This window comes from Rhinatrema bivittatum, chromosome 1 (assembly GCF_901001135.1).
Source record: "Rhinatrema bivittatum chromosome 1, aRhiBiv1.1, whole genome shotgun sequence".
Classification (NCBI taxonomy): domain Eukaryota; kingdom Metazoa; phylum Chordata; class Amphibia; order Gymnophiona; family Rhinatrematidae; genus Rhinatrema; species Rhinatrema bivittatum.
Genome location: NC_042615.1, coordinates 758650445 through 758669287, shown reverse-complemented (window position 1 = coordinate 758669287; position 18843 = coordinate 758650445). Strand labels below are relative to the sequence as shown.

General features: G+C 42.0%; 1 protein-coding gene across 5 annotated transcripts in view; it reads right to left on the bottom strand.

The window, feature by feature from the left end:
* ADAMTS12 (ADAM metallopeptidase with thrombospondin type 1 motif 12) overlaps positions 1 to 18843 on the bottom strand; it is a 1111988-nt gene that overhangs the window by 501507 nt on the left and 591638 nt on the right. The gene's annotated exons all lie outside the window — the stretch shown is intronic.

Below are 18843 nucleotides of genomic sequence, written 5' to 3'. Positions count from 1 at the left end.
AAGGGTCAGGGTGGGTTTGTTTTTTTTCTGCTCGGGACAGCGGGAAAAAAAAGCGGTCGGAACCGTGGGAAACGAAGATTTCCCATGGTTCTACGAACACGATACCAGAAACGATTCCGGAATCGATTCACATCCCTACTGAGGACACAAATCAGGAGTCTTCACGCCCTGGGGAGAGAGGTTTGGACTCTGTGCAGAGACTTTGATTTACTTTTTTTTTTTTTTTTTTTACCAGTTTTGGAAGGGATTTTCCTGCCCACCTAAAGGATACCCTGCCCACCTATCTAAGACCTGGAGGGTGGATATTCCCCCTTCCCCTGGAAAAGGCAACACTTGCACAGATAAGAGGGGAAAGAGACCGTGAACATAGACACATTTGTGATGCGGAGGATTAAGTTTATTGTTTCATACTTCATAAGTGTTTTCAACAGTAAAGACTTTAATTTTGGACACTAGTGTTTATTTGGCACACACAGTGAAAGAAAAGTACCCTTCTCCCAGGGACAAGAAAGACGTTTTCAAGGTTCCCCCCTGTTAGTCTGGGCTCTGAAAGTAAATCCTTCCCCTCACAAACAAAGGATCCCGACCCTGCAGAAAAGATACACTGTGTAGAAGCTAGCCTGAGTGATCCAGCCCCAGAGACACTAACACATTATTTTATGGCCCTACCAGAGTGCAGTCAGGTCCCTGAGGTGAGGTTACACAAAATCTGTAAAAAAAAAAACAAAAACCCAAACAAACTCTGAGTACATCTGGCCTAAGTGCCTGAATCATTAAGGCTTTTCTCATTCTGTATCCATGGGAAAAGACCTTGACAAATCAGGCCCTAAACGGTAACAAAAGAAAAACGGAAAAGAGCCACAAAATCACTGCATGTTTAACTACAACAGCATGAATGAAGAGCAAAGGTCTGTAGAATGTTCCTACTCAAATGACAGATTACATAAAAACTCAAAGGGGGTTCATCAAATGTTGTGTAAACCTCTTCCTATAGATGCTTTGGAAAGCTCTCCAGACATTTCTGCGACAACACACATGATGCATAATCCACACGTGGCCCTCTACTAAGGCTGCTTGTCATGAGAAAAATAGGGCTCTACAAGATTTCTGGAATAGAATTTGGACAGTAACACAATGCTGTACTGCGGCTGCAGCATTTTAACCACAGTCCTGCCATCACACTGGTCCTGTTTCCCAAACCCTCTGCTGGAGCCTGGCGCAGGCCCAAACTCAGCAGCTACTTCACTATACGGGAACTCACTGGATGAGCGGGCACACTTGATTTAATATGCTTTTATCCCCAAAGCTACAGAATGGAAAAAATGCCTTAGTAAACCAGGCCCTTGGCCAGCATTGTAAACACACACAGCAGTAGCATAAGCAACACACAAATTTGTACTGCAATACAGGAACCCATCCTTATTTATAGCATCTGGATAAAAGAAGAAAAACAACAGCATGATAAATTCTTACAAATATTTAGAGAAAAAGGTCATATATGGAGGTCATTTATCATTCACTTTTAAGAGGTAAGAAGCAGAAATTATAGGTGAAAAGAAGTATTTCTTATGAATAATTTGCAAGAAATAACTAGTTCCTTTCCTGTACTTTCCACTCAAAACATCTGGAAAAATATCCTTTAGAAAATAGGACACTTCAAGTAATTGTTTGGAGGGATATCATTTTTTTTTTTCCATTTTGCATGAGTTCCACAGTAGGAATCCCTATAGAAAATATTTGATTTCCTTAACCCAAAGCAATTATGAGATCAATGTTTGTTTTTCTCGCAAGAACAATTTAATCAATAGACCTATACAAACTGAATTGCTGTAAATTAACCTAGGAAATGGAATTAGTTATGAGACATGTAATTTTCCCAACAAAATAGCTTCCAAAGGGATCTTGCACCATGTTTCCTATCTGCAAGATCAACAGAGCATCAAACACTCATTTACTATATACCTAGAGTAGTTATGCAGATATTGAATTTTCTTCATTTCTAAAAAGGTTTAGTTTATCAGATACATTATAAAGAGCAACTATCAATGGGGTGTATCTGTATTATAATATCTTGATATATATGTACAGTATACTTTGTTTCTGTTTTAATTAATTTCAGGGTATGATTTTCCAATTTGCTACATGCACTGTTAATAGATGAATAAACAAGGAACCAAAATATGGTCAAGCAAATAGTTTTTCTTGCTGAAAAAAAACAGTTGAAAATTAAGAAGTTTGAGCACTGTATTAATTCAGCAGTTCATTATTATCAACAAGTGGACAATTTTCAAACTTTTCACTTTGGTGCAAAGTCCACACCTTGTGCTTAATTTTCAAAGGGAAAGTGTATGTGCACCTTCCTTTTGAACTATGTTACTGGTTCAAAATACCACTTTGCGATTCTAAAAGGGGGCAGGGGCAAGATGGCGGCATGAAACTGGGTTTAGACTCTGCTCCATCCTTTTTTCTTGTTACCTAAATATTCTCAGCATTATGCCATCTAAAAGGAAAGGGAGGGTATGGGTTTTTCCTCCCGATGTACCTCTCCTACGGACCAATACAGTACAGTGCGCTCCAACGGAGCGCAGTGTTAACCTGCCATTGGACGTGCGTTTTCCCTTACCCCTTATTCAGTAAGGGGCGGAAAACGCGCGTCCAACCCACCAAGCCTAATAGCGCCCTCAACATGCAAATGCATGTTGATGGCCCTATTAGGTATTCGCGCGCGATTCAGTAAGTAAAATGTGCAGCCAAGCCGCACATTTTACTTTCAGAAATTAGTGCCTACCCAAAGGTAAGCGCTAATTTCTTCGGGCACCTGGAAAGTGCACAGAAAAGCAGTAAAAACTGCTTTTCTGTGCACCCTCCAACTTAATATCATGGCGATATTAAATCGGAGGTCCCGAAGGGTAAAAAAAGTAAAAAAAAAAAAAAAAGAAAAAACATTTTTGAAGTTGGCTGGCGGCTGTCGGGTTGAAAACCGGATGCTCAGTTTTGCCGTCGTCTGGTTTCCGAGCCAGTGGCTGCTCTCCCGCGGACTTTACCGAATCGGCCCGCTAGTTGGGCAGCAGTTTATGCCATCTTCTTACCCGGTTCAGCAATGCATATGGGGATTTTTGGCTTCGCTGTGAGTTTGGACAAGGCAGCACTTGTCTCACCTGGAGAAGCTTCTCTCAGTCCCCTGGATCTTCGTCTTCCACCCGCCTGTGGTGACGTTTACTCAGTGCCCGCAACAGGGGAAGAGTCTGGCGTAGAGGAGTTGAAGCGCTAACTGTCACTGCTGCTGCTGGAAGACTCGGGAGGTTCAAGTTTTCCTGCCAGTGTGGTTTCCTCCTCCCCTGCTGTGGACAGGAGAATGCTGACAGAGTTATTGGTCCCTTCACTAGTCAGTAATGCAGGTCTGGTTCATCATGAGTCCCCCGGTGAGTCCTCCCTCTCTTTAGCTAAGCCAGCAGTGGCTACACTCGATGCCATTTGGGGCCTTGATAATAAGCTCTGGAAGTTCTTTGAAGGACTGAAATGCAAAGATTGATTGTTTATCTAACAAAGTGGACAGTATGGGAAACAACTTTGATTGCTTCCCATACTGTCCACTGATGCTTCCCATTCTGTCCCATACTGATGAATGAAGTCTAAGATTTCGACCACTGAAACTGCAATTAGTGACATCAAACTTTTAACTCTTCCATGGTTAAGGATCGGAACAACTTATCTCGCAGAGTCGAATTTCTTGAAAATCATATAAGGCATTTAAAGATGCATTTTTTTGAATTTTCCTAGGGTGGTGGGAGAGAATCCGTATCTTACTCTTAGGAAATATTTGCTTGAGACTCTTCATTTTGAATCTAAAGTCCCTTCTATTAATAAAGTTAATTTCCTTCTCTCTGTCAATAGAGTCAGTGCTCAGCAGTCTCAAACTGCTCACTTTCCTAATATTGCAAATTTGACTGATTTTCTTGAAAAGTCCAGTGTTGAGATTATTGAGCACTCCATGTTACTTGTTTCTTTAATTTCTGAACAAAAGGTAAGTGCAGTGATGAGAAGGTGTTTTCAGAATGATCCATATTTTTCCTGACTTCGCATGATCTACTCAGGAGAGAAGGAAAGATTTTTTCACTCTCAGGTCCCAGGCCATTTCTATAGGATGTTCTTTTGTTCTTAGATAACCATGCAAATGTATTGTTAGGCATTGAAATTAATGCTTTGTGTTTTTCCTTCCTGAATAACTTAAGTCTTTTATCAACTTCAGGAGTGTTGCAGTTTCTTCTCCTGGTTCCCAGTAGGTTAACGGGTTGATCTTTATTGATGTATCACTGCCAGTGGCTCACATTAGACTGGTTCCTTATGTCTTGTATAATTTCCTAAGGTCTCCCTTTTTTTTCCTCTTTCCCTCTGCCTGCCATAGTTACTTTTTGGAGATATATGATTTATGATGTATACTTTTTTAGATTTCTGCAACTTTTTGCATTTTATTATCATGAATCATTCATCTTTTTTTGTAAGTAAGGTGTATTCCTTTATTTACTGTATAAATTCAATAAAATAAAAGTAAAAAAAAACACATAGCACCTACTTTATACAATTACAATTACAATGTAAAATAAGATGCAAACATTTGAAAATAAAATCTATGCCCATCTCAAATCTTCCTTCACTTTCCAAGATCAATGAGATCTTAGATAGCACTTTTGTTTTGCATCCCAATTGGGATGCAATTTGGTTACCATAAAGGCCACTCAGAATATACTGTTGGAGAACCATTCTCAACAAATTGCTACTTAAACCAAACTACAGACAAGGTTTCCTCTGTTCAGATGTCTCTTATGTAAGATAAGAATGTGGTCCATCAAAGGTTAAAGAATCTGGAGAATACTGTGAGGTCTTTAAATTTGCAAATTTTGAATTGTCCTATTATTTCTAGGATGTCTTCTGAAGAACCTTTCAAATCATATATGCAAGATATTTTAGGCATATCATCGGGGACTATCTCCCCCCATTACGAAGGCTTTTTGTCTTCCTGGTGGTGGAGGAAAAGATGTTGGACAGCTTATTCAGGAATTGCAACAAAAGCCTAGAATTTCCATGGATATTTACTCTTTCAGATAATAGAAGGACTAGGGGGCACTCCATGAAGTTAGCATGTAGCACATTTAAAACTAATCAGAGAAAGTTCTTTTTCACTCAACACACAATTAAACTCTGGAATTTGTTGCCAGGGGATGTGGTTAGTGCAGTTAGTGTAGCTTGGTTTAAAAAAACTTTGGATAAGTTCTTGGAGGAGAAGTCCATTACCTGCTATTAATCAAGTTGACTTAGAAAATAGCCACTGCTATTACTAGCATCAGTAGCATGGGATAGACTTAGTTTTTGGGTACTTGCCAGGGTCTTATGGCCTGGATTGGCCTCTGCTGGAAACAGGATGCTGGGCTTAATGGACCCTTTGTCTGACCCAGTATGGCATGTTCTTATGTTCTTATGATATCTCTGTGATCCTGGAATCCACTGTTGTGGATGAGGTGCATTGTGCCACATAGTTAGTGATTTTTTCCTCTTGGCAAGATCGAGATTTCGTGTTCCAATTGTTTTTTCGTTGTGCAAATATTTCTTTTATGGGGTTTAAAGTTTACATTTTTTCCTCATTTTTGTAGAGTTTCGCAGGAATGTTTGTAAGAAATTTTAGGCTATGTGCTCGAAGCAGACGCAAAAGGTAGGTTAAGGATTTGGGGGGGGGGGTTAGGATAGGGATGGGGGGGGGGTTAGGGGAAGGGGAAGGGAGGTCAGGCTAGGGGTTTGGGAAGTTCCCTCCCAGTCCGCTCCTTAATTTGAGTGGACTGGAAGAGAACTGGGGATCGCCCTGATGTGTCGCCTCGCATATCTGCAAAAATGCTCCTCCCCCTTGCGCGCACCGACCTGGCATTTTATAACATGCACATGCCAGCACACGCATGTTATAAAATCACGTGTCCATGTGTGTGCGCGCATGCAAGCTTTTAAAATCTACCCCAATGGATAATGCCTTCTTGGAAGAACTTTCTTTTTACTATTTCATTATATTCTCTCCTTGGTTTCCTGGGCTATCTTCTCATGTTGTAGTGGTCTTCGTAATCAATCATGAGGATGCCGCTCTCAGCCTCTTCTCCATTGGCTTTGGGAAAACAGCAAGAACAGATATTGAGCTCACAAATCCCCTCTCCCAAACTGCACTCCTCTCCCTGCCTCCTGTTCAGCTGTATTTTAGATTCTCATCTTCTCCACGGATAAACTGCCCTGGACCTAAGCACTGTTGATTGGTGGTTCGTGAGACACACATTGTTTTTAAGTGATGTCTGTGCACTACTGTGCTCTAATAACCCTATGCCCATGTTCCTTTAGATTCTTGTTTGTCACATATGCTTGTCTTCATTAAATTTAAGTTCCATGGAGCAGGTATGGTCTCATATGATTATATGTATACATCTAGTAGTACTTTAGAAATGATAAGTAGTAATAGTAGGAGTATGCATTTTCTTCCACTCAGATCTTGATATCATCTGCAAAATGATAAACCATTCCCATAAATCTCTCTATAATATCATTTATAAAAATTGTAAACAGATCTGGCTCCAGGACTGATCCATGAAAGCAATCCATTGAAAAGCCCTTTATTCCATGGAGTGAATTCCATTTTATTTATTTATTATTTTTATATACCGACATTCAATTGAGATCTCACATTGGTTTACATTCAGGTACTGTAGGCATTTCTCTATCCCCAGAGAGCTTACAAGCTAAGTTTTTGTACCTGAAGCAATGGAGGATAAAGAGACTTGCCCAAGGTCACAAGGAGCAACAGCGGGACTTGAACTCTGGTCTCCTGGTTTGTAGTCCACTGCTCTAATCACAAGGCTATTCCTCCTCCCTCGGCTCTGTTTTCTGTCATGCGACCACTTTCTAATCTAGTCAACTACCTTGCAATCCAACACTAAATTGCTCAGTTTATTTATGAGCAGCGTTGTCACTAGGGGTGGACAAGAAGGGGGGTCTACCCTGGGTGCCAAGCTGGCCAGGCAACCCACCGCTCTCTTGAGTCAATCTGCAAACCAGTAAGTACAAAACCCTGAAAGAAAAGGTGAAGGGGACAGGGAGAAAGGAGGAGGTGCCAAAAGCAAGTCTTGACCAAGGTGCCATTTGTCCAGAGAATGCCCTGTTTATGAGTTTAATAGCAGAAACATCAGGCAACCTCTCTTCCTACCTCTTAAAAAGGTGGAACCTGTCTGAAATATAAATATTAAATCAATAATATAGCAGACGGTAGAGAATATACAACAGACAAAACCACTTAAGTAATGTTGAGATAAACTTTTGTAAACTGCCATATCTCCAGACTTCACAAGCATAGAACAGTTTTCTGCACATAAATGTGTATATATATATCTATATATCTATAGATATAGATATAGACAGAGAGATATAGATATAGATTTATATATAGATATATTTTTCTTTTAACACAGCAACAATTTTGTGTTGGCTGCTGTGAAAGCTGAATGAGCTTGCTGCCCTCTTAAAAGTCAAAATTGCTGCCATGTGGAAAAAAAAACCCTTTATCTGGGGAGAAAGATGGGTAAATGCTATATAGTCTGAAGAGATGATAGTTGCACTGATGACAGCATGGATGATGCCTATGGACAGAGTGCTTTCCAATTTTGTTTGAAATCCTGGTATAGGGGAGTTCAAGTTTCCAGCTGAGTTTAAGTTTCAGAGGCTTTTTTAGTACAGATATTATGTCTCTTTATGCTGTGTTTTAAAACCTTTACTGGCTGCAGAAAAAAAAAAGTTTACCTCCTTCAAGCAGGCTTTTGCTGAAACATGACACTATGTAGGGTTTTGTATTGTTTTTGAGGCTTTATGGACAGTTATAATTATAAATCTAGTTTTACTTTATTTATTTTGATTAATTATTATTCACATTCTAGAATGAACATCCATACATATCAGCAGCAGAAGCTCCAAATATTGATTATTAATCAGAAGAAATAAGATGGGAGAATTAGAATGTATAGCAGTGAATGATGACATAGACTTAATTGGCATCTCAGAGACATGGTGGAAGGAGGACAACCAATGGGACAGTGCTATACCGGGGTACAAATTATATCGCAATAGAGAGGAGCACCTAGGAGGTGGTGTGGCACTTTATGTCCGGGATAGAGTTCAATAGGATAAACATCCTGCATGAGACTAAATGCACAATTGAATCTTTATGGGTAGACATCCCTTGTGTGTCGGGGAATACTATAGTGATAGGAGTATACTACCGTCCACCTGGTCAAGATGGTGAGACTGACAGTGAAATGCTAAGAGAAATTAGGGAAGCTAACCAAATTGGTAGTGCGGTAATAATGAGAGACTTCAATTACCCCAATATTGACTGGGTAAATGTATCATCGGGACACGCTACAGAGATAAAGTTCCTGGATGGAATAAATGATAGCTTTATGGAGCAATTAGTTCAGGAACTGACGAGAGAGGGAGCAATTTTAGACCTAATTCTCAGTGGAGCACAGGATTTGGTGAGAGAGGTAACGGTGGTGGGGCCGCTTAGCAATAGTGATCATAATATGATCAAATTTGAATTAATGACTGGAACGGGGACAGTAAGCAAATCCACGGCTCTCGTGCTAAACTTTCAAAAGGGAAACTTTGATAAAATGAGAAAAATAGTTAGAAAAAAACTGAAAGGAGCAGCTACAAAAGTAAAAAGTGTGCAAGAGGCATGGTCATTGTTAAAAAATACCATCCTAGAAGCACAATCCATATGTATTCCACACATTAAGAAAGGAGGAAAGCAGGCAAAGCGATTACCGGCATGGTTAAAATGGGAGGTGAAAGAAGCTATTTTAGCCAAAAGATCTTCATTCAAAAATTGGAAGAAGGATCCAACAGAAGAAAATAGGATAAAGCATAAATGTTGGCAAGTTAAATGTAAGACATTGATAAGACAGGCTAAGAGAGAATTTGAAGTTGGCTGTAGAGGCAAAAACTCACAGTAAAAACTTTTTAAAATATATCCGAAGCAGAAAGCCTGTGAGGGAGTCAGTTGGACCATTAGATGATCGAGGGGTTAAGGGGGCACTTAGAGAAGATAAGGCCATCGTGGAAAGATTAAATGATTTCTTTGCTTCGGTGTTTACTGAAGAGGATATTGGGGAGGTACCCGTAATGGAGAAGGTTTTCATGGGTAATGATTCAGATGGACTGAATCAAATCACAGTGAACCTGGAAGATGTGGTAGGCCTGATTGACAAACTGAAGAGTAGTAAATCACCTGGACTAGATGATATACACCCCAGAGTTCTGAAGGAACTAAAAAATGAAATTTCATACCTATTAGTAAAAATTTGTAACCTATCATTAAAATCATCCATTGTACCTGAAGACTGGAGGATAGCAAATGTAACCCCAATATTTAAAAAGGGCTCCAGGGGCGATCCGGAAAACTACAGACCGGTTAGCCTGACTTCAGTGCCAGGAAAAATAGTGGAAAGTGTTCTAAACATCAAAATCACAGAACATATAGAAAGACATGGTTTAAAGGAACCATAGAGAAAAATAACCCATGCTATAATTACACAATGTTGGGTACCATATTAGGTGCTACAACCCAAGAAAGAGATCTAGGCGTCATAGTGGATAACACATTGAAATCGTCGGTTCAGTGTGCTGCGGCAGTCAAAAAAGCAAACAGAATGTTGGGAATTATTAGAAAGGGAATGGTGAATAAAATGGAAAATGTCATAATGCCTCTGTATTGCACCATGGTGAGACCACACCTTGAATACTGTGTACAATTCTGGTCACCGCATCTCAAACAAGATATAGTTGCGATGGAGAAGGTAAAGAGAAGGGCTACCAAAATGATAAGGGGAATGGAACAGCTCCCCTATGAGGAAAGACTAAAGAGGTTAGGACTTTTCAGCTTGGAGAAGAGACGACTGAGGGGGATATAATAGAGATCTTTAAAATTATGAGAGGTCTAGAACGGGTAGATATGAATCGTTTATTTACTCTTTCGGATAGTAGAAAGACTAAGGGGCACTCCATGAAGTTAGCATGTGGCTCATTTAAAACTAATCGGAGAAAGTTCTTTTTTACTCAACGCACAATTAAACTCTGGAATTTTTTGCCAGAGGATGTGGTTAGTGCAGTTAGTATAGCGGTGTTTAAAAAAGGATTGGATAAGTTCTTGGAGGAGAAGTCTATTACCTGCTATTAAGTTCACTTAGAGAATAGCCACTGCCATTAGCAATGGTAACATGGAATAGACTTAGTTTTTGGGTACTTGCCAGGTTCTTATGGCCTGGATTGGCCACTGTTGGAAACAGGATGCTGGGCTTGATGGACCCTTGGTCTGACCCAGTATGGCATTTTCTTATGTTCTTATGTTCTTATGACCCTTGGTCTGACCCAGTATAGCATATTCTTATGTTCTTATAAGACTTGCCATAATGGGTCAGACCAAGGGTCCATCAAGCCCAGCATCCTTTTTCCAATAGTGGTCAATCCAGGTCACAAGAAACAGGCAGGATCCCAAGGGTCGATGGATTCCAAGCTGCTTATTCAAGAATAAGCAGTAGATTTCTGCAAGTTAATGGACTTTTCCTCCAGGAACTTGTCCAAACCTTTTTTAAACACAACTACACTAATATGGCCAAATTGTATCCTAAACTTAACTAGGAACTCAACAAAATGAAGATGAAGGCAGCAGTCCGGCAGTAAGAGGGGGGCTTTCCAGTCTTTTGCATTGAGTGTCACATGTATGATTTTTTACCCGCCGGTAAGAGATTTTATGTGTGCACTTGGTGCAAAGAGCTCTTGGCTCTCAGAGAATGAGTCCAATCTCTGGAGGTTAGAGTGGCAGACTTGGAGAAGTTGAGGTAGACAGAGAGGTACATTGATGAGACCTTCAGGGACATAGTAGCCAAGTCCCAAATCCTGTCTGGCAGCCCCAGTGTTGCCTTGGATCAGAAAGGTCTGCCAGTTGGAGAACATCACCCTGGGGTAGCAGGAAGCAATCCTGTAGCAAGGACTTGTTCTCCAGGTGATGTTTTGTCCTCTCGCACTGAGGACAAGTCTCCCAGGGCTACTGCCCAGGAGGGAAGGGCTGGGACAGCCATCATAGCTGGTGATTCAATTATTAAAAATGTAGATAGCAGGGTGGCTGGTGGATGTGAGGACTGCTTGGTAACTTGCCTGCCTGGTGTAAAGGTGGCAGACCTCACACGTCACCTAGATAGGATTATAGACAGTGCTGGGGAGGAGCTGGCTGTAGCGGTACATGTGGGCACCAATGACATAGGAAAATGTGGGAAAGAGGTTCTGGAAGTCAAATTTAGGATTTTAGGTAGAAAGCTGAAATCCAGAACCTCCAGGGTGGCATTCTCTGAAATTCTTCCTGTTCCATGTGTAGGTCCCCAGAGGCAGGCAGAGTGAAAAAGAACTTTATCCGAATAGTTTTAAATGTGCCACATTCTAAATTCATGGCGTGCCCCCTAGTCTTTCTATTATCCGAAAGAGTAAATAACCGATTCACATTTTCCCGTTCTAGACCCTTCATAATTTTAAACACCTCTTTCATATCCCCACTCAGCCATCTCTTCTCCAAGCTGAAAAGTCCTAACCTCTTTAGACTTTCCTCATAGGGGAGCTGTTCCATTCCCTTTACCATTTTGGTCGCCCTTCTTTGTACTTTCCCCATCGCAACTATATCTTTTTTGAGATACGGCGACCAGAATTGTACACAGTATTCAAGGTACAGTCTCACCATGGAGCGATATAGAGGTATTATGACATTTTCCGTTTTATTTACCATTCACTTTCTAATAATTCCCAACATTCTGTTTGTTTTTTTGACTCCGCAGCACACTGAACCGATGATTTCAATGTGTTATCCACTATGACGCCCAGATCTCTTTCTTGGGTGGTAGCTCCTAATATGGAACCTAACATTGTATAACTATAGCATGGGTTATTTTTCCCTATATGCATCACCTTGCACTTATCCACATTAGATTTCATCTGTCATTTGGATGCCCAATTTTCCAGTCTCACAAGGTTTTCCTGTAATTTATCACAATCTGTTTGTGATTTAACTACTCTGAACAATTTTGTATCATCTGCAAATTTGATTACCTCACTCGTCATATTTCGTTCCAGATCATTTATAAATATATTGAAAAGTACAGGTCCCAATACAGATACCTGAGGCACTCCACTGCCCACTCCTTTCCACTGAGAAAATTGTCCATTTAATCCTAGTCTCTGTTTCCTGTCTTTTAGCCAGTTTGTAATCCACAAAAGGACATTTCCACCTTTGTCAAACTCCTTCTGAAAATCCAAATATACTACATCTACCGGTTCACCTTTATCCACATGTTTATTAACTCCTTCAAAAAAGTGAAGCAGATTTGTGAGGCAAGACTTGCCTTGGGTAAAGCCATGTTGACTTTGTTCCATTAAACCATGTCTTTCTATATGTTCTGTGATTTTGATATTTAGAACACTTTCCACTATTTTTCCTGGCACTGAAGTCAGGCTAACCGCTCTGTAGTGTTATGGTTTTGAGGTGTTTGGTGGATTCTTAGGTATTGCAGTAATGACCACTCCCACAGGGAGGAGCCCCATGAGGAACTGCAGTATCAGGCTAGACTCAGATGCACAAACACAGAGAGAGTTTTTATTATACAGCTTGTAGAGTCCACCAGAGGTGGCAGTAGTGAGTAGATTCCTGCAGCAGCAGTCTTGGGTCCTCGGCTGAGGAGACCCATCCCACAATGGTGGTGTAGGGAGCTCCAATGCAGGTTTCCAATGAGGAGCTGTAGGTGAGACAGACTGGTAGATATTAGATTACTCACAACTCTTATAGCTGTAATGGTAGAGTTCCCAGCAGATAGAAGTAATGGTAGCAGGCACCAAGGTGACAACTCAGGCCCTCGAGGAGCGAGTACCTGGAAACTGGATAGGCACCTGGAAAGAAGCATAGGGCCCCCAGGAGCGGGTACCCAAGTTAGTAGAACCCCGGAGGGTAGAGAGAGCTTCCAGCAGCAGCAAGAAGCGGCAGAACAGCTTAGACCGGACAAATCCAATCCTTGCTAACTCAAAGTCAGTCAGCAAATGGAGAGGCTAAATACCCGGATGGTGTGATGTCACTTGAGGAGGACGCCCCTGAGGTTCGCGCCAACGCTAGAATAAATATCTCTTTCAAATATTTTCTTAAAATTTCCCTCGGGGACAATAATCTAGTATGAAGAAAATTTAACAATCGTAAATTGTTAGACCTCATTTCATTTTCTAATGCTTCAATTTTATTATAAATGAATAATTTATCCTTTATAAATGATGTAGTCACTCCCTGTAAGGGGAGTAATTGAGCATTAATTTTGGAAACAGAATCCTCTACATTCCTTAATCTTATATCCTGTTCTCCTATTTTAGCACAAGTCTGAACAGAAAAGTTATGCATTTGGGAACTAGAACTTGTCACTTTCTTATCAACTTTTGCAACCAATTTCCATACATCCTTTAAAGAAACTGACTCTGGCTCTACTTCCCCTTCTAACACTTCGGACAGATCAGGGATAATAGAGGGAATAGGTAATAGAGAGTTACTTCCTTTAACCTCCGTATGAGCTACATACGGAGGTTAAAGAAATTCTAGAGTTTAACAAATTCCTCCCTTGTCCAGCCGTCCCCCCTTCAGCTATCAGCTGTGGGTTAGTGCTGGAGGGAGTAGTTACCTCCATTAACAACCCTGAAACTGTCCTTTAATCCATCTGCAAGATTGCAGGTTGAAGGGGGTGGCTGCTGGGGCCCAGGGCTCAGTGAAATCCCCGAGGGTGAATTAACCCCGGAGCTGTCCCTCATGGATGACTCACCCAGATGTAATACGTGGTCATCCATCTGTCCAACTCTCACAGATGATAAAGGCAATGGAGAAGAAGTCTAGTTCTTAGATTTCCTCTTCTTCCCCATTTTTACCCAGGGGTGCGCCCCTTTGGCGCATGGCTTCGGCTGCGCGCCTGCGGCTGTGCGCCGCAGAACCCTGGTTTAAAAAGTTTTTCCGGGCTCCACCTGCTGACTTTGGCACGAAGGGTCACGCCCCCTCTCTCTCCCGGCGACAGCGTGGCCAGTCAGGGAAACAAGCAGCGAATCTCTCTGGGGTCTTTGCTGTGGGCAGGGCTCTCCTTCCCTCCTGCCCTGTGCGCCGCAGGACCCTGGTTTAAAACGTTTTTCCGGGCTCCACCTGATGACGTCGGCACGAAGGGTCACGCCCCCTCTCTCTCCCGGCGACAGCGTGGCCAGTCAGGGAAACAAGCAGCGAATCTCTCTGGGGTCTTTGCTGCGGGCAGGGCTCTCCTTCCCTCCTGCCCCCTGGAGCCCTTTTTAAATATTGGGGTTACATTAGCCAGTCTTCAGGTACAATGGATGATTTTAATGATAGGTTACAAATTTTTATTAAAAGGTTTGAAATTTCATTTTTGAGTTCCTTCAGAACTCTGGGGTGTATACCATCCGGTCCAGGTGATTTACTACTCTTCAGTTTGTCCATTAGGCCTACCACATCTTCTAAGTTCACTGTGGTTTGGTTCAATCCATCTGAATCATTACCCATGAAAGCCTTCTCCGCTACGAGTACCTCTCCAACATCCTCTTCATTAAACACCGAAGCAAAGAAATCATTTAATCTTTCCGCGAAGGCCTTATCTTCTCTAAGTTCCCCTTTAGCCCTTCGATCATCTAATGGTCCAACTGTCTCCCTCTCAGGTTTTCTGCTTCAGATATATTTAAAAACGTTACTACTGTGAGTTTTTGCCTCTATGGCCAACTTCTTTTCACATTCTCTCTTAGCCTGTCTTATCAATGTCTTATATTTAACTTGCCAACACTTATGCATTATCCTATTTTCTTCTGTTGGATCCTTCTTCCAATTTTTGAATGAAGATCTTTTGGCTAAAATAGCTTCTTTCACCTTCCCTTTTAACAATGCCTGTAATCGTTTTGCCTTCTTATTTATTTATTTATTGGGTTTTGTATACCGTCACTAAGATAATCTATCATTACGGTTCACAACATATTAACAGTACTATCAATATTTCAAACCTAAGTACAAATTCAAAGTCATATCCTTACATTTATCAATTAAAAAAACATAAAAATAACCTAAAAATGTATTTTAAAATTATTAACTAAACTCATAAAATTAAAGCACTTAAAAATAATAACTTCTAAAATGATACCATAATGCTTAGCCCTGTAAAATTCTTTCCACCTTTCTTAATGTGTGGAATACATCTGGACTGTGCTTCTAGGATGGTATTTTTTAACAATGACCATGCCTCTTGCACACTTTTTACCTTTGTAGCTGCTCCTTTCAGTTTTTTCCTATTTTTCTCATTTTATCAAAGTTTCCCTTTTGAAAGTTTAGCACGAGAGCCGTGGATTTGCTTACTATCCCCCATAGCTTTTGCCACATTCTCTGGCAATGAATTCTAGAGTTTAATTATGCGTTGAGTAAAAAAAAATATTTTCTCTTATTAGTTTTCAATTTATTACCTAGTAACTTCATTATGGGGCGGATTTTCAGAGCCCTGCTCGCGTAAATCCGCCCAAAACCGGGCGGATTTAAGCGAGCAGGGCCCTGCGCGCCGGGAAGCCTATTTTACATAGGCCTCCCGGCGCGCGCAGAGCTCCGGGACTCGCGTACGTCCCGGGGTTCTCGGAGGGGGGCGTGTCGGGGGGCAGGGCCGGAGCGCGCGGCGTTGCGGGGGCGTGTCGGCAGCGTTTTGGGGGCGGGTACGGGGCGTGGCTACGGCCCGGGGGCGTGGCCGCGCCCTCCGTACCCGCCCCCAGGTCGCGGCCCGCCGCGCAGCAGGCCCGCTGGCGCGCGGGGATTTACGTCTCCCTCCGGGAGGCGTAAATCCCCCGACAAAGGTAAGGGGGGGGTGTAGACAGGGCCGGGTGGGTGGGTTAGGTAGGGGAAGGGAGGGTAAGGTGAGGGGAGGGCAAAGGAAAGTTCCCTCCGAGGCCGCTCCGATTTCGGAGCGGCCTTGGAGGGAACGGGGGGAGGCAGCGCGGCTCGGCGCGCGCAGGCTATACAAAATCGATAGCCTTGCGCGCGCCGATCCAGGATTTTAGTGGATACGCGCGGCTCCGCGCGTATCCACTAAAATCCAGCGTACTTTTGCTTGAGTCTGATGCGCAAGCAAAAGTAGGCTGATCGCGCTTCTTTTAAAATCTACCCCTATGTTTGTAACTTCATGGTCTCTGAACTTTCAAAAGAATAAACAACTGATTAATGATTATTCGTTCCATTCTATTCATTATTTTATGAACCTCTATCATATCTCCCCTCAGCTGTCTCTTCCCCAAGCTGAAGAGTCCTAACCTTTTTAGCCTTTCTTCATAGGGGAATTATTCCATTCCGTTTATCGTTTTGGTCGCTCTTCCCTATAACTTTTCTAATTTTGCTATATGTTTTTTGAGATATGGAACCAGAGCTACACACAATACTCAAGATGAAGATGCACTATGGAGTGATACAGAGGCATTATGATATTCTCTGTTTTATTCTCCATTCCTTTCCTGAAAAAATCCCTAGTATTCTACTTGCTCTCTTGGCTGCTGCTGCACACTGAGCAGGTGATTTCAACGTATTTTCAACTATGACACCTAGATCCTTTTCCTGAGTGGTGATTCCTAATGTGGAACCTTGCATTGTGTAGCCATAAATTGGGTTACTTTTTCCTAAGTGCATCACTTTGCACTTGTCCATATTAAATGTCATTTGCCATTTGCATGTCCATTCACCCAGTTTTGCATGGTCCTCTTGTGATTTAACAACTTTGAATAATTTGTGTCATTGACAATTTGGATCTCCTCACTTGTTCCCATTTCCAGGCCGTTTATAAATATATTAAAAAGCAGGGGTCCCAGTACAATCCCAGGGGCACTCCAATCCCTGGGGCACTTCTCTATTTGGGAAAATCTACCATTTAGCCCTACTCTGTTTCTTTTAATCAGTTGCAATCCACAATAGGACATTGCCCCCTATTCCATGACTTTTTAATTTCCTAAGAAGTCTCTCATAAAGTACTTTGTGAAATGCTTTATGGAAATCCAGAATGAGTAGATGTGACTCGGTTATTTACACCTTCAAATAATAGAAGGACTAGGGGGTATTCCATGAAGTTAGCAAGTAACACATTTAAGACTAATCGGAGAAAATTATTTTTCACTCAACGCACATTAAAGCTCTGGAATTTGTTGCCAGAGGATGTGGTTAGTGCAGTTAGGGGTACATTTTAAAAGACAGCGCACGTGCGAACAAAAGTACGCTGGACTTTATAAGATACGTGCGCAGCCGCACGTATCTTATAAAATCCAGGGTTGGCGCGCACAAGGGGGTGCACATTTGTGCAACTTGCGCGCGCCGAGCCCTGCGCGCGCTGCCCGTTCCCTCCAAGGCCACTCCGAAATCGGCCTCGGAGGGAACTTTCCTTCCACCCCTCCGCACCTTCCTCTCCCTTCCCCTACCTAACCCACCCTCCCGGCCCTATCTAGACCCCCCCTACCTTTATCTGAAAAGTTACTACTGCCTCCGGGCAGTAGTAACTTACGTGCGCCGGCACGGCAGGCCCCGACACAGGCCGCTGTCGGGGCACTTGGCCACGCCCCGGACCGCCCACATGCCCCCAAACACGCCCACAATCAGAAACCACGCCCCCTGGCCACGCCCCCGACTGCCCCTTTTTGCAAGCCCCGGGACTTATGCGCGTCCCGGGGCTTGCGAGCACCACCGAGCCTATGTAAAATAGGCTCAGCGCGCACAGGGGGGTTTTAAAAGGGTTATGCGCGTACCTTATGCGTGTAACCCTTTTAAAATCCGGCCCTTAGTGTAGCTGGGTTCAAAAAAGGTTTAGATAAGTTCTTGGAGGAGAAGTCTATTAACGGCTATTAAACAAGTTTACTTAGGGAATAGCAACTGCTATTAATTGCATCAGTAGCATGGGATCTTCTTAGTGTTTGGGTAATTGCCAGGTTCTTGTGGCCTGGTTTGGCCTCTGTTGGAAACAGGATGCTGGGCTTGATGGACCCTTGGTCTGACCCAGAATGGCAATTTCTTATGTTCTTATGTTTTTATATCAACAGGATAACCTTTATCCACATATTTATTTATGTCTTCAAAAACATGTTGCAAATTTGTGAGGCAAGACTCCCCTTGGCTAAATCCATGTTGGCTTTGTCCCATTAAACTATGTTTATCTATATGTTCAGCAGTTTTATTCTTTATGCTAGTTTCTTCCATTTTACTAGCAATAAACCATGTAGATGCTGTATACTGTAAATCATTTTCAAAATGGAATTCCCAGAGAAAACATTTCTTTCATCAAGTCCAGCAGAGTCCTAATAAATGGAGCATTTCTAAGAGTTTATCTAATAAGCTATACAGTTTTTTACATGCTATGTACACTGCCCTGACTTGTTCTATGGGGCTGGGTGATAAATAATACAAACATTAAATAGTAGTAACCACCAGAAACAACTTATGTACCAACATTTTCTCTACATTTTTGATTGGACTAACATTGTAACCACAGTGGGAGTGGGGGTGAGGGCTTTAACACATGTCACTCTGTGTCATTGCCTTGGAGCAGAAAATTGAAGGTTTAAGTCTAAATATATAAACCAGGATAATTATAGTGAACATTCTGTAAACATTGCCTTAGGTTAAGAATAAATTCACCATAATGAAGTGACAAGTTAAATGACTGATACTGTGGATGCCTGCATGGACTACTACTATAG